The following is a 16,816-nucleotide window of genomic DNA, read 5'->3' on the forward strand; positions in this document are numbered from 1 at the left end:
CTATGCCACAAAGCTGGCCCCAAACCCCGTGCTTTGCTGATTTGCTCAGAGGTGTGCAGTAGTGTTCTGGCTCCCAATAGAGGGCTTTTTAGAATTTTGCATTTCCCTTCCATCTACATCATTTTGGCAGGGTGTACACTGTGCCTCCCCTCCTTGTAGCTGGGAATTGAAGTATTTTAACTCTAATTGTGGGAGAAAGAAAAAGGAGAAAAAGGTTGAATGGTTATTGACATGATCCAAGTATACCTGTCACATTTCTTCAACTCTGCTTTCTGAGTTCTTGGTTCATACTGTTTTCTAAGAAAATGAATGAATGAATGAGCTATTTTTTTTTATTTGAAAGGCAGAGAGTCATAATTATAGAGAAAGAGAGTGATCTCTCATCTGCTGGTTCACTCCCGAAATGCCTGCAACATCCAGGGCTGGGCCAAACCAAAGCCAGGAACTTAGAACCCAATTCAGATCTCCCATGTGAGTGGCAGGGACCCGTCCACCTCGACTGTCACTCACTGCCTCAGAGGGTGTGTGTTAACAAGAGGCTGGAATTGAAACTGGAGTTCGGAATTGAACATAGACATTCAGTGTATGATGAAGACTTCCCGAGTGGCATCTGACCACTGTGTGGAATGCCCATTCCTTGTTTTCTCTTCTTGAACTAGAACTTACTATTGCTTCCTCTTTGAGACCCAACTCAAATATTTTATAAGATTTGTCACTCTGCGTTGTAACTGTATCCAGGTATGAGGCCAGAGACTGTATTTGGGCCTTCTTAATATCACGAGTTTTAGATGCAGTCACTTAATAAATGGTTTTTCAGTGAAGCAAGTTTGTTTATGCTTTGTACTCTCCACATGTGACAAGTATATTCCACCTCATGGTCTTGCTATGCCGGGTACTTGGAAGACTGTAGATTTGGATCTGCATAGCCTTCCTCTCTTCCTCTGGTTTCTGTTTGCATGTCCTCTCATCTTCAGCAAGGTGTTCTCTGACAACCCTAAGTAAGCTACCACTCTTACTCCAGCCTCAGCATCTCCTATTCTTTGTTGTCCTGTATTGTTTTCTTCATAAGTGCCTCTATCTCACATATATTCACTTGATGATTATCTTTTACTCCAATTAGGATGAAACTGCCTAATTTATTCGCCAGGACCTGTAATAATGATGAGCAGGCACATTGTGGACATAATAAGTATTTGCTGAATGAATGCATGGTAAAGATTAGGTTAAAAAGATAGGAAGTATTTATGTACGAGTTTGTTATAAATTTATACAAACCATGGTATTGTTGTTATAAGTTTTATGATATCAAATCATTAGTATTGCTCTCAGAAAATAAAAGGAAATTCTATTTTCTATAGATTGCACCCCTGAAATCTAATTATGGATTAGTATTTGTTTTTAATATATTTGAATGCTAAGCATGTCCAGTCAGAAAACACTTTTATTATCCATGCCAGCTTAATTTTTAAGGCAGTGAAATGGAAGACTGTCATTTCAGTAAGCAACTTATTTTCATTTGTGAGAATGGAATATTTTGAATATTCTAATTGATTTTTAATAAAATAATCTGCATTTCTGTACATTATACCTTTGCTTTAGGATGGAAGGAAATGGGAATGAGAATGAATGATTTGCTCAAAAGGTATGATGCATTGACAAATGCATCAGGAAAAAGGTCAGTTTTAGAACACTGAACTCATTAAAGACGACTAGATTTTAAAAGTCATTTTATATGTATATTTAATGTTTGCAAAGAGATTCTGTTTGTCATGAGATCAGTCTGTTTTTATTGTATTTTTTGGCAAATTCGCCTGGATATTTTTCTAGAAATCTTGAGTCTGTAATTTGGCAGTAAAAAAGTTGGTTATCAAATCAATATTATTATATGGCTTTTAGTGTCACAAGAATTCCCTTTTGGAAACCCATAAAATCTCATTTTTTTCTCACTATAAACTTTATCTGTCAGTTTTCTAGAAGGTCAGAGTACTAATGTTGGAGGTGATCTGCTGTGGGCCAGAGAGTCACCAAAGTGGTAATAAAGTTAAAAAATGCCACATGGTGCATTCCTAAGATTAGGATTTCTTTTTCCTATTAAGTTCATGCTTACTTTAAACTATGGAATATTATCTATTGATAGGTATGTTTTTAGTGCATCTTTAAATAGAGATAAGTTAGCCTGTAATGTTTTTGTTTACATGTTTCATAGTTTTATTGGCATCTTTTGTTCTCTGGAAGTTGCTTCTTAATCACTTGTATACTTTTAGGGAGGTGTTGTTTTCTTTCCGGATTTGTAGGTTAGGTTTCTCAGAATAGATGGTTTTCAAAATAAAATGATGAAGTGTTTGCATTGCAAGACAATTCCAGGAACAGAGTTATTTCTTGTATTACTTGAAAATGAAACATAGTACTAGAGCTTGGAAGTTCCATTTAAAATTATTTCTCAGTTAAGTCTGGGTTGTCATTGGATAATAGTTATTCAGTGTATATAAGTAAAGAAAACATTTGAGTGGTTATGAGAGACAGTATGTGAAAATTTCAAATCTCTCTCTCAGTTGAATATCCAGTCTCTAATTTTAACATGTGTAACACGTATGGATGATTATGCAATAACATTTTTTTGCTTTCTTAATACAAGAAACTTTGGAAATTAAGTGTGAAACTCAAAGTTCCTTTCAATTTTATTCACCTTAATTAAATATTTCCCATATTTCCAGACCCATAGCTAATTATGTAATGCGTAAATTAATTTTGACATTTTACATTAACTTTAAAACTTTTAGTTTGTGCTGTACTTCCTCATGTTCCAATTCAAAACTCTAAGTACCAAAATAGTGTTTTATTTCTAACACTGTCAAAACACAGGTTCGAATCCCTTATTTATAAAACATCTATATCTGTTTATAAATACTTAATAATTCAAGTACATTTTAAAATTAATTGGGGATTACTTTTATTTCATATGTTAGATAAGCAGTATTTCCAAAATCAAATTATAACATCTGTGAATTGCTATAGTGCTATTAGTTTTAACCCTTGCTGATTAGTTTTGTAATAAGGTTCTTTATGACGGTGGTAGTTAGAGTGATTTGAAAACCACTGCAAGCTCCTGGAAAGGAGGATGTATCCAGTAATTGGGAAGTAGTTTGCTAATTCTATTTGGCATCTTTCCCTAAAGTTAAGAAAAAACTTGTAGTTTCTTTTAATTGAAGTTGAAAAATATTCAATGGGGATCAGCTGAAGAATAAAATGAAGCACAGAGAGGAAACCAAACCCACTTGTAACTCTACTCAAAAATGTCTACCTGTGTGTGTGCGCACATCCCGTTTCTCTACCTCTCTCATGGTTATACATTCATTTCATCATAAACATATTCACTTCATGCAATGGCGTAAACATTTTCCCATGCCAGTAACGTTTTTTTTTTTGGTCATTAATCGTTTACTTTTGAGATCCACTTTTGTTGTATATTTTGATTGTTTTCAATTTGGAGCAAAACCTTCAACAAAGAAGGTTAGTAATCCCAGTGGTTACTCCTTTGAAGCAGTTTAGTTGAATTAAAAGATGCTTAGGTGTTGTGTTATGTTCAAATGTGATAGGATATTTTAATGCTTCAAAATAAAGCCGACTATATGCATCAGTGGTAGGTGTCTATCAGCCTTCAATCTACATTTTCTGGAATTGAGAAGGGTCCTTTTAATATACAAACTATTCCAGTATGCTTGGCAAATGGCTGAAATTCTAGCAACATGTGCTGCTTCCTTGTAACATGTATGTATTCCTGGAAAAGGTAACATATTGTACCCAGGCAGGCATTTAGTCTGAAAGATGTGAAGGTATTTCTCTGATATTTTAAATTTAATCCTTGAAAATGAAATTTAGCAACAAGGTTGCAAAAGGGACACTCAAGCACTGAGCAAAAGGCAGAGGGTAATAAAATACTTCTATTGAGATCCATTATTACATAAAACATGCAATATTATGTATCTAGTCTTAAGAGTTTAAGTTATAAACTCTCTCTAAAATGATTTAAACTATGTGATAACTATGCATGCTAATTAATCCAGTTGAGAGACCTGTGGCCTCAGATATGGTGTATATATATATATATATATATATATATGGAATTAATTAACTCCTAGGCAATCTTACTCTGTTTGAACACACTGTTTGCAGAGTGTGACATTGCTGTCTGAAGAGATGTTGATGTTGCAATGTGTGGCTTTGGGTCGTTTGTGAAGAATACTCTGTGCTGTAGGGCCTGTGCTTCATTAGACAAAATATTTGTATCATTGGAATGTCTCCTTGGAAAAGTAGTTGATAGAGAGATAATAGTAAAAGACAAGGCCACTAAGTAGATAAAAGTCATAGTGGTTGCTCCAATCAGGAAGCCATGAGCTATTGCTTCTTATCTTTTATTCAGTGAAAATGTGTGCCAGATGATGCGGCAAGCTTACCCTTCTTCTGTAGAACATCCGGAGAAGAACTTCTAGAAACTCTACACAGTTGTCTTGCATACCTTTTGTCTACCTAATAGTTTTCTCTCCTAAATATCTTCAGGGTTTAAAAATCCCAGTCTATTCTTAACAGACTGACTCTTTTTCTTATAATAGTGGACGGCTAATAATATGCCTCTTGTGATATTTAAAAATAGTGATACAGCTCTCATTACCACGTCTATTAGTCCCAGATTTACTCACCCCTGGTCTAAACTGGTTTCTGTGCTTTTTAAAATTTAGCACTAAAGATTTCTAGACTCTATCCTTTTTCTTTCTTTCTTTCCTTTTTTTTTTCTTTCTGGTGTTGGCTTCTTAAACTATCAGCAAATGTTTTAGACCATCGTGGAATCAGATTATTGAAAGATAAATGGTGACTAGAAAAAGAACAGCTGCCATAAAGAGAAGAAAATACACTTTAAGTAATTCCTCTTCTAAGCCATTTCTGTACTCATGTAGAACTTTAGAGATGAGGGAAGCATCATGAAATGTTTTGATGGATAGAGCTTTAAAACATACTTTTATTGATCTAGATATTTAAGGATAGCCTCTGATAGTTCACATTAGACTTCCTAAGATCATTTTAAAACTCTGTTATTGCAGGGTGGTTTTTCACTGATAAATACAAATACTAAAGACATTAAATGTGTCTAGCATTGATACACTTAACAATATCTGTTTCCATGCCTTTAAAATATGTGCTGCCGAAGCCAGGACTGTTTCCATGCCTATAGTACTCTATTGAAATTCTTCTTTCTTTTCCTGTGTGTTTGCTTCTGAGCTGTTAGGAGTTTGCATTTTTTAAGTTGCTTTCCCTCACCATTAAATCAGATTGAGTAGTGAGATTATGTTGTTTTTTTTTTTTCCATTTTTCATTGAAGTGAGTAAATCCAGAACTTCATACTTGGTAATATTTATTTCAGCTCATCAAGGGAATGCCACCCATATTTGCTTGGGTTGCTACACTTCAAATAGGACATGGAGAATGTTTGTGTGTTAGAGTAACACAGCTATTTCTGTTTCAAAATTAACTGAAAATGTGATACATGCCTTCCTCTTGGAGAGGGAAATTTCTCAACAACTTTTTTATTTAGTTAATATGGATTAAGTTCTTAAAAGATGTTTTAGTGAGACTCACTAGCAGCAGTATGGTTAAGAATCTGTTAGTTATGTCATTCTAAACTCATTTGGTTTGTATATTTATAATTTACCCTCCACAAACTGAATCGGTAAAATTTGACATCAATGCCAAATTACGGTAGCAAGATAATGCTTTTGTCAAAAAAAAAAAAAAAGGCTAGTCTAGTGTAGTGATTAAACCAGTTGACTCCTTCCAGGTCATACAATCAACTGTCCTTGAGTTAACTATTTTTGTAAAATCCAATTAGGTTATGGAGGATAGTTTCTAAAACCCTCAGTAGGACTACTGGCCAAATTGTTTTTTATGGGCCAAGGTGTGACATTTTAAATACAGTAAGATGTTACCTGTTATATTTATGTGGTAATAGAATCTGTGCATCAAGTTCTATGAGCATAAATAGTAATTAGTGGTAGTAAGAAGTAATTATCTGTAGCTGACAATAAAAAAGCCTTGGATGACTTAGGAAGAAACTGTCAAGGCCATTGCCAAAAGATTTTATTGTTCATTGACTCAGCACACATTTTTTGAATACTTTGCCGAGTTCTGGTGATACAGTGGTAAATGGCAGGCCAATTCAGTGTCCCCATGGAATTTAATATCCAGTGAAGGCTATTGACACTAAGTAATCACGCTTGTAAAATATATCCTACATGTGTTGGTCAGTATAAAAAAGTGCTATAGATGTTTTGTCAAAAGGGGCACCAGACTTTGCCTGATGGTGACACTAGTAAATTATGAACTGGACTGAACTTAGGACATGACTGACCTCTTCAGCTCCTCCTCCAAACCTTTGTTGGCATGTGAACCTTGGACATTATTTTCTTCCAGTCCTAGTCCTTAGACCTGTTATCTTATCAAAAAAAGGTATTTGTCTGGAACTGGTGGTTGGAGGATAAGGTTGTGGCTTCAAAGGGGTGATGATCATGCAGGAGTTAGGAAGCACCACAAGAGCAAAAATTTGAGTTACCACCCTCACTATGTGGCATTCAGTTTTGTGTGACTTTCACCGCAGATGCCGTGGATTTACAAACCATTGGGAAGTATTATTAAATATTGCATGTAATTAACATACTTATTATTTATAGTAAAATCTACGTCTCACATGCATGTAAAACATATGCCCCGATATATGTAATTTATATATTACTAAGTGTTAAACATTTATATTTAACCCTAACACCCCCAAAACTAGAAAATGGACACATCTTTTACTTACACTGTATTACATCCCTACAATGAAATAATAGTTGGATAAGATATGAATGTGGAGTCCCAAGAATTGGATTTCAGTCTTTGCTGTCACTCTGGGATGCTGATACTCTTTATTTCTTCTTCTGTGAAAAGAAAAGTGGTTGCATAATGGTGTCAGAGCTTTTTCCAACTATGATCTTGGGACATGCCTTGACCTCTCTACTTGGGTATCCATATCTGAATGGGTCAGATACTCCCACTGAGCTGGTTTACAGCCTGCTTCAAGGAGATGGAAGGCATTGGAGAAATGCCATCTTGAGAAAGCAAATACATTATTCATCTTATCAAACTTTTATAAAACGAATAATTGTTGGCAGAAAGTATTTAAAAATGCCTTTTTTCTTCCTCGTTAAATAAAAGCCTAATTACTAAATGTAGAATGGGATCTTCAGATTGATGGTGAGGGAATTGGCTTCTCATCCTACTTCCACTTCTAGAATTAAACTAGGATGATAATAGTTCAAACAGAATAAAAAACTGCAGGTGATTTTCAAAATTCATGGATGTCACATATATTCTCTTAGGCTATGAAACTCTCTGAACTAGAATTTGATTGCTTATGCTGTTTCTCCCATTTCCTCAATTGTTGTTGCTTCTATTGTATAAGTAGGTTAAAATGAACACATATCTTCATGAAACCATTACTTCCCATAAGTTCTGATTTCTGTGAGCAGTACGAAAAAAAGAATCAATAGTTGAAAAGAGAACATAATAAAATATGTTTATATATACTTGTACTTGCTGCTTGATTTAGTTTGGACTTCAGGAATAATGGGAAATCATTAGTACCAAGTACAGTGCTACCTGACACTTATTTGTTCAGAATTTGTGTAAAGTGAAAGCAGTGTTACTGTAAAGGCAGAAGAAATTAACTTCCTGTATCCCTCTGATTTGCAGTTCAGCTCTACAAAAATCTAGTGACATTTGCTGTGCCTCAAACCTTGGGATATCCCTAAGGAAAATAATGGCATGGTCACCATCTTCCAGACTTTCACAGCCTAACAGAGAAGCAGGAGTTGGAAACAAAGTGAAACAGGTGTAAGGATACTATACAGAGAGGAAAGGAAGTCATGTTTAAGAGCAGTTCAGCGAAAGGCTTCAAAGAAATGTTTCATGGGCAGAAATTTTAACAAAAGTTCATCAAGTGGGCACAAAGCAAAGACTGATGCTGAAGAGAGATAAAGGCGTGAAGTTACAGGAGTATAAAACAGCTATGTGAGTGTGGGTTCTTGGTGTTGCTATGATGCAGTCTGGAGTGGGTGAAGAGCCTGAAGTACAAGAAGGGCAGTTGTAGCTGCTGTGAAAAGAAGGAAGGGGCCAGAAAATGAGTCTGCCCTGCCATGTGGAGGAACTCGGGGGTACCCTTGGGTAATGGAGACATCGAGAGTTTGGGGCATGGAGCACGGAGACCCATTTAAAAGGGTAGTGTAATGGTTTAAACACGTGATGAGGTGATTTTTTTCATATAAAGTTTTTTGTTGATTCATAGATATGCTACTATATTTAACAATGTCAGCAATTCAAAATATTTTTAGTATTTGGTAGAATGATTTCATTGAAATTTTTGCAGTTTGAAATTACTTGTTAGAGTAACAGCAATGAGATGTTAAAATACGGTTATTTTATTTGTCAGTGAAATTGAACCACCTACCTGCTCACAAAAATTTTATAATTTTGATAAACTTTCTACTTTATATATAGCTTTACAAAATATATTAAAATTAAAATATAATTTTATAAATATATATTTGTAAAAGCTTTAAAATATAGCTTTACAAAAATGTAAAGTAATGAATTTTAGTATATATACTCTAGTCACCTATGGAAGTTATGCATATCTGAATACAAGTGAATGATCTTACAGAGTGACTGGTATATGGTAAGTACTAAGTATTTCTTGATTCACATTTGTATTTGATTGTTATAACCAAGACTATTAATTCAAATCATGGAACAAAATTAGTTTTTATTTATTTATTCTAGAGACAGATAGATCCCATCCACCGATTCACTTCCCAAACGCCTGCACTGGAGGTGGCTGGGCCAGGCTGAAGCTGAGAGCCAGGAACTCAGCCTGGGTCTTCCACGTGGATAGTATGTAACTCAGTTACATGAACCATCACCTGATGTGTCCCAAGGTGCACATTAGGGAGCTGGAATACAGAGCAGAGCTGGAACTCAAACTCAGGCATGAAGATAGGATGTTGGTGAACCAACTGACAACTTAACCACTAGGCCAAATGCCTGACCCCAGTGACTGATGACTTTAAGCAGAGAGTTAAATCCCAGACTGCAAAATACTGAAAATATTTGTCAGGAAAAAACAGCAATTATATATACACCTATAAGATTGTAAAGTTGCAAAAATGTGTATTTAAAATATCACTACAACTCATATAATTGGAAAAGTGCATTTTAAAATAGCTTTAAATCACCTCCCAGTGTAGCACTTAAGTCTTACCAAATTGTGGTTTTGTTGCATAAGTCCTTGGTTCCTAATCACCACAGTATAAAACAAAGAGTTGAATAAAACAGAACATTGTGAAGGAATAAAATATTACATTGCTTCATCTTTTTAATTTGAACCTAAGAGTTTAAAATATATTATTTAAGTACATAGAGTAACATAATATATAAGTTGTCATAAATGTTAGGTTTTATAGCCTATAGCCAAATTGTGGAAAAATGATCAGTTTCCATTAGGCATTACCTGCTATTCAAATTAATGCTGAGGGAATGGAATCAATCCTTACTGTCAGCTAAACTCTCTTTATTTAATGTAGAACATTGTTCATAGAATGAAGTTTTAGGATTGCAAGGTTATTATTCTGCATCTGATGCCAGATTATGCTCTCTTCATATTTCGGTCTTCAGAGATGGTGTTGCGGTATTAAGGGTTGGGGTGCATTTTCTATATCTAATTTTTATAGAAGGATTAGAAAAAATAACCTCAGAGTAGGATCTGTTCATCTTTCTTTCTTTTTTCTTTTTTTTTTTTTTTTTGGCATATTGTGATTAAATGTAGTACCTTACTTTGAGGAATTTTTTGTTTTTACTTCGTATTCGCCCTTAATAGGTTCTGTTAGGGGAATCACTGGTGACATGTTTCAAAGCAGAAATCTTTTTATGCCTATTTTTTACTATTTAATGAAATTTCAAGTATATTTTAACAACTGGGGTTTCCCTGATGAATCATTAAAGTCAGTGAGTGGGCTGGAAGGTAATACTAACTTTTCTCAGCATTGCCCTATTTTACTCTGCTGGGTTAATGGTTGCTTTTTAAATAGAACCTGGGTGTGTTGGAGTTAGTGGGTGGAGGTGTAGAAGGGAAGGGGGAGAGAGGTCAGTAAGAAAATACCAGGTACACCTCTGATGACCTATGGGGAAAGCCTACTCATATTTTACTTTTCCCTACTGAGACCATTTAGTGTTTAAGCTCACTGATTTTTCCTCTGCTAAGCTCATGTTTCCTAATATTGTATACAGGTAAATAGAAAAAATGCTTTCAGCAATTGATTGAAGTTTTAAGGCATCAAGCCAGTTGTGGATTAGCCTGTGGAATCAATTTCTCATGTGTGTGGGATTAAAACCGTTGAGACCGTCGTCACTGAAACTATACCTTCCTACAAGTAATAGCAGTAAGGTGTCTGTGGAATATATTAATACAACAGTTCCTCTGATTTAAAATTATTACTGGGTATTTAATTGGAAAATTATTTGAATAGTATAAAGTAACTGAGTTGGCATCATCTATGTGACTTAGGTTTCTTTTTTGAAAAGCTAATGGTATGTATTTATACTTAGCACATCCTTTTCAGTAAATTAATGATATATTACAAGTTTCCCATATCTTTACTGTGAAAAAAAGTTTCAACTATCTTAGCAGTTATAACTGCTGGAGGAAGTAGACAAAAATGTAGTTCACCTTGAATATGATCATGGCTCAGGGGATAAAGAAATTGGGTCAGGCCTAAAATAAATGCAGGTAGAATGACTGGAAGTTTTAATAAAAATTTAAAAATATTCACAGCACTGCTTTCAGGTTACTTTTGTTCTCTGATATTTTATCCATGCATTTGTAATCTTTAATTGAGATGCCATTAATGATACTTTTGGTCAGAATGTTTGTATGAAATACTACTGTGATTTTTCACTTTTTCCTCCCCCTTTTAATTGTAAATAGAAAATTTTGGTAAGGCAGATATTTTGTAAGTAGATTATTTTGTTCTTTGGAGGTCTTAGCTAGACCTTGAAATGATGTGAGATGCCTGTTTCATAGCTATCAGTTGGACTCATTTTCTATTGCCAAATTGAACATTTAGCATTTAACCCATGTATCATTAAATCATAGTATTGATAATGAATTAAACTTTCATAAAGCTTTAATAGTATAGTATGTTTTCATTCATCTGGTGTCACTGGGGAATAAAATATGCTGAAGAAGTGAGTTTTTCTTTAGCTGAAGCTTACTTGTTAAAGCAGAAGCTTAAAATTGATAAAAATATATCTGAAAACATTTTATATGATCTTAAGGAGTGTCATCGCCCTGCAGGTTTTTCAGTGTCATAGGAGCATAGAGGGTGCTGTGCAGAAAGACTTTCTGATTGGTGTTTGGTCTCCATAGTCAGAATGTTTTGTTATTTCTTCCTTTTAAAGTGCCACACCCTGAATTCTGAGCTACTGTTTCAGGGTTTGCAGTCTGTGGTGGTACTTGCCATGATCCTTTCACAGATGCATGAACTCAGGCACCAGTGTAAGCCATTTGGCTCTGTGTAGGCTCATCGCCACCATTTGGCAGACACCTGGCCATAACTTCCTGCCACCAGGGAGACCCTGTCCCTGCTTGAAGTTAGCACTTTTAATGTGGAGGCCCCGTTCTTGCTGTTCCCAAGCCCATACAGCTTGCTGGCCGTTGCCAGTGGGGCAGAAGTGTCTGTCCTCACCCTGCATGCTGTGACTAGCTGTGGAAGCAGGGTGGCCAACTGCAGTTTCCTCTGAGTATTGCTAACATGGATAAATAATGCACTCCTTTACATCTTAGCAAATTCCACTTGAACAGCAAAGTGGTTTGTTTTTCAACCTCATGCTTATTTGTTTCAAGCAGTGTTTCCCAAAACAAAATCCAAGCACATCGAAAGTATTTGAGCTGTTCTTTAATGTGCTGTGATGACATTTGGTTTGAATCTTATATTTAGAAATCAGCTTTTCTTTGCGTCTAATGGGAATCATCTTTCTTCCAGGTTGTGCTTCAGGAAGACTATAGGGAAGAACATATTTTCTTCTTGTGGCAAGAGCTGTAATAGCAGAAAGAGGGGGAACGGCCAGGATGTGTCTGTCTCCACAAAACAGTCAGAACAAATTTCCATGAATCAAAGCCACTAAGTATAGTTTTCAGAGATGGTAGGACATAGTTACTCTCCTTAGAAAAATACCCAAAATGTAGGCACACCCATTGGCCACTAGAAAAATGCTCAAGTAAACGCTAGTTCAAACCTGTACATTTCATTCTTCTTACTAAGCTATTAAAGGGGTGGAAATCTACTATGGCTATAATCTTTTTCCCCCTTTTCTATTTTTTGACCTCCCACATGCTTGATCTTTAGTTCTGCATAGTGAGTGTCTTGAACCTGTAGCAGCACCTACAAGTACTGCCCTCACAGTGACTGAAGGTTTACACATAATTCATGACTCAGACCCATAAAAAACATCTGTAGGATATATGTACTGTAAGTCATTCATGGAACAGGGCAGAATAATGAAGTATCAGAAAGCAATTTTTTCCCTAATATTGATGTTACTTTCTGTGAGGTTATATGAGTAAAATATTAGTTAGAGTAATTTATATCACATTTCTTCACTTGGGGGGAATATCTTAGATCATTTTTATGAGAATATTTTAGAGACCTTTAAGGATATACAGGACATACACACCTAAGTATGATTAGGTCAAGGAAATAGCTCAAGACCGGAGTCTGTGATGTGATCTAGCAAGCAAGTTAATGTTAAACTTTTTATTCTTTCTTGAAACTTTTGATCCAATTTTCAAAATTTCCTTTTCTTGTTCTTTCAAGTACTTCTTAGAAGTTTCCATCATTTGAGGGATTAGTGGCTACCACTTTGTTGAGTTTGGAGGGTGCTTATTAATTCATTGAACACTGCATTATTAGGGCAGAAGTCTTCAGCAGGCCTGGCATAAAACAAGCTCTGCATGGCTTGGCCTCGGAGCTTACCTCTTACCCACAAAGTTAGCAGGGTTCCCCAGTTCCTATTTGAACAATGCAAGCTGCTGCTAAGGCATGGATCATACTCTTGGCGTCTTGAGTTCATATGTACATCTACCATTCCCAGTCTCTTGTGGAAAGGGACCGTGATTGAACATTACTGAAAGATTCATAGATTCTCCTTAAGTAGAGTGATTTATAATAATAATAGAAGGGACTAAATAGCTTATTTCTGTTTGCAAGCTACTATGCTTTGCATACCTTATCTAATTTGATCTTTACAATATACCTCTGAGGTTGGTTTGTTGTCTTAATTTAGAGATGATCTTGAGTACTACAAAGTTAGATAACTTGTCCAAGGTCTAAAAGCTAGAAAGAGACAAAGCTGAGGTTCAAACTCATATTTCCCTGGCATACACTGCTCCTTATTTTGCATGTAAGTGAAATATGTATATTCATATATATTTTTTCTTTCCAGATGCTCATTGTAACATTCATATGTCAAGAAAGAATTATTTTTTCAGTTCAGCCATTTCTTTGTGAACCCTTTGAAACATTTTGCTTTGAAATACAATTTAAATGGGAATTACTTTGACCCAGTAAGGTGAAATACAGTTTTATTTGTGAAAAGCATCATTGAGTCATTGGGATTACTAATTTTATGGAACACCATTATTAAGAAAAGCAATATGCTGTTTAATGAGTGTATTTATTTAAGTCATAAAGGGAAATTCAAACATCTGGAATATTTTTAAAGCAGTATAGCATTTATGTATAGGATGATGTTTCTCTGTTATGTCTTACAGGAAATGGCATATAATTTGAAATGTATATGAAAGTTTTTACAGTCATACATATATTTTTATTTCACTAAGTACATTAACAAAAATTATTATTAAAATGAAAAATTGCTTGATAGCCAATTCTCTGCGATGAAATTTTACCATGTCTCTAATAATCCCAGTATTGCTACTTTATCCTTCTTAATGGGTGTCTAGTTTAAAGAAAGGTTGTAGAAGCCTTGTTGGTTCACAGACTTACAGGTTTACCCAACTTTTGAAGTTTCTTTGGGGGTGTGATATTGATAATGGAGAGGAAGTGCTAAAAGAATGTGCAGTGTGTTGAGAAATTGTGTCTTGAAGCTTTTTTTAAGAAAATATTTATTTATTTATTTGAAAGAGTTACACAGAAAGAGGAGAGGCAAAGAGAGAGAGAGAGAGAGAGAGAGAGAGGTCTTCCGTCCGCTGGTTCACTCCCCCAGATGGCCGCAATGGCCGGAGCTGTGCAGATCCAAAGCCAGGAGCCAGGAGCTTCTTCCGGGTCTCCCACACGGGTGCAGGGGCCCAAGCATTTGGACCATCTTCTACTGCTTTCCCAGGCCATAGCAGAGAGCTGGATTGGAAGAGGAGCAGCCGGAACTAGAACCGGCGACCATAAGGGATGCAGGTGCTTCAGGCCAGGGCATTAATCCACTACGGCACAGTGCCGGCCCCGTCTTGAAGCTTTTAACACCAGAGATTTGAGATTTGAATGTGAATGTGCTTTCTTTTAAAAATGATTCCATTAGGTACAGTGATAGCTGGTGAGTTAAAAATGAATTAAGGGCAGGCAATTGTGGTGCCATGGATTAAACTGCTGCTTAATATGCCTTCATGCCATATTGGAGTGCCTGGGACAGAGTCTCACCTCTGCTTCTGATCCAACTGTCTGCTAATGTGCATAAGAAGCAGCAGATGATGACCCAATTACTTGGTTTCAATTCATCTGGGAAACCCAGATGGAGTTCCTGGCTTCAGCCTGGCCCAGTCCCAGCTAATGTAGGCATTTGAGGAGTGAACCAGTAGATAGAAGATCTCTATTTGTCTCTGTGTTTCCCTCTCTTTGTTCTTCACCTTAGAAATAAATAAATAAGTTGGACTTTTTTTTTTTAAAAAAAAAAGATGAATTAATATGAGTGTTACCAAATCAGAGAATTTGTAAGCTGGAAAGGACCTTAAAAATGAGGGGTTTATGTGGAAGTCTTTATGAGGAGATGAGATCAGTGTCCCTGTAGGAGTACAGCCCTAAGTCTAGCTAGTTCTTAGATTTCTGAGTCAGGTCATTTGGTGAACCAACCAGGAAGTGACTAATCGTAGCAGGAGAGTGCTTTAAGCTTTCTAAGGTAGGAGAAAAAACTAGTCATGGTGGAATTGGTCTTAGGTCCTTAGGAAAACAGAAGTCAGAAAAATATACACATTTATTTCTTCTCATTTTTTTTAAAAGTTTTATTTAATAAATATAAATTTCCAAAGTACAGCTTTTGGATTATAGCAGCTTTTTCCCCCCATAACCTCCCTTCCACCTAAACAGTCCCATCTCCCACTCCCTCTCCCATCCCATTCACATCAAGATTCATTTTCAATTATCTTTATGTACACAAGATCAATTTAATATGTACTAAGTAAAGATTTCAACAGTTTGCATCCACACTGAAACACAAAGTGTAAAGTACTGTTTGAGTACTAGTTATACCGTTAATTCACATAGTACAACACGTTAAGGACAGAGATCCTACACGGGGAGTAAGGGCACAGTGACTCCTGTTGTTGATTTAACAATTGACACTCTTGTTTATGGCGTCAGTAATCATCTGAGAGTCTTGTCATGAGCTGCCAAGGCTATGGACGTCTCTTGAGTTTGCCAACTCTGATCTTATTTAGACAAGGCCATAGTCAAAGTGGAAGTTCTCTCCTCCCTTCAGAGAAAGGTACCTCCTTCTTTGATGGCCCGTTCTTTCTGCTGGGATCTCACTCACAGAGATCTTTTATTTAGGTGTGTTTGTTTGTTTGTTTTTTTTTTTTTTTTTTTTTTTTTTTTTTTTTTTGCCACAGTGTCTTGGCTTTCTATGCCTGAAATACTCTCATGGGCTTTTTAGCCAGATCTGAATGCCTTAAGGGCTGATTCTGAGGCCAGAGTGCTGTTTAGGTCATCTGCCATTCTATGAGTCTGCTGTGTATCCCGCTTCCCATGTAGGATTGTTCTCTCCTTTTTAATTCTATCAGTCAGTATTAGCAGACACTAGTCTTGTTTATGTGATCCCTTTGACACTTAATCCTATCATTATGATAAGTTATGAACTGAAACTGATCACTTTGACTAGTGAGATGGCATGGGTATATGCCACCTTGATGAGATTGAGTTGGAATCCCCTGGCACGTTTCTAGCTCTACCATTAGGGGTAATTCCAATTGAGCATGTGCTGAACTGTACATCTCCTCCCTCTCTTATTCCCACTCTTACATTTAACAGAGATCACTTTTCAGTTAAATTTAAACACCTAAGAATAATTGTGTGTTAATTAAAGAGTTCTACCTATGGTATTAAGTAGAACAAACAAATACTAAAAGGAATAAAGTATTAAGTTGTTCCTCAACAGTCATGACAAGGGCTGATCAAATCATTGTTTCTCATAGTGACCATTTCACTTCAACAGGTATGTCCTGAATGCTGGTATTGTGATGACTCCGGCTTTGTTTTTATTTTACAATATTGCTTTAGCTATTCGAGGTCTCTTGTGCTTCCATATGAATTTCAGCATCATTTTTTCCAGATCTGAGAAGAATATCTTTGGTATTTTGATTGGTATTGTGTACTTTTTAAAAAAGGGAATAAGCCTATTTTTAAAAATATGTGAGTAAATTATTTGTGTTTTCATTTGTTAAATTTTATGT

The 16,816-nt window shown here is 35.8% G+C and overlaps 1 protein-coding gene across 33 annotated transcripts in view; it reads left to right on the forward strand.

Moving 5' to 3' along the window:
* QTMAN (queuosine-tRNA mannosyltransferase) overlaps positions 1–16,816 on the forward strand; it is a 430,462-nt gene that overhangs the window by 114,736 nt on the left and 298,910 nt on the right. The window lies entirely within an intron of this gene.

This window comes from Oryctolagus cuniculus, chromosome 3, assembly GCF_051225735.1.
Source record: "Oryctolagus cuniculus isolate XC-2025 breed Fujian yellow rabbit chromosome 3, ASM5122573v1, whole genome shotgun sequence".
NCBI lineage: Eukaryota > Metazoa > Chordata > Mammalia > Lagomorpha > Leporidae > Oryctolagus > Oryctolagus cuniculus.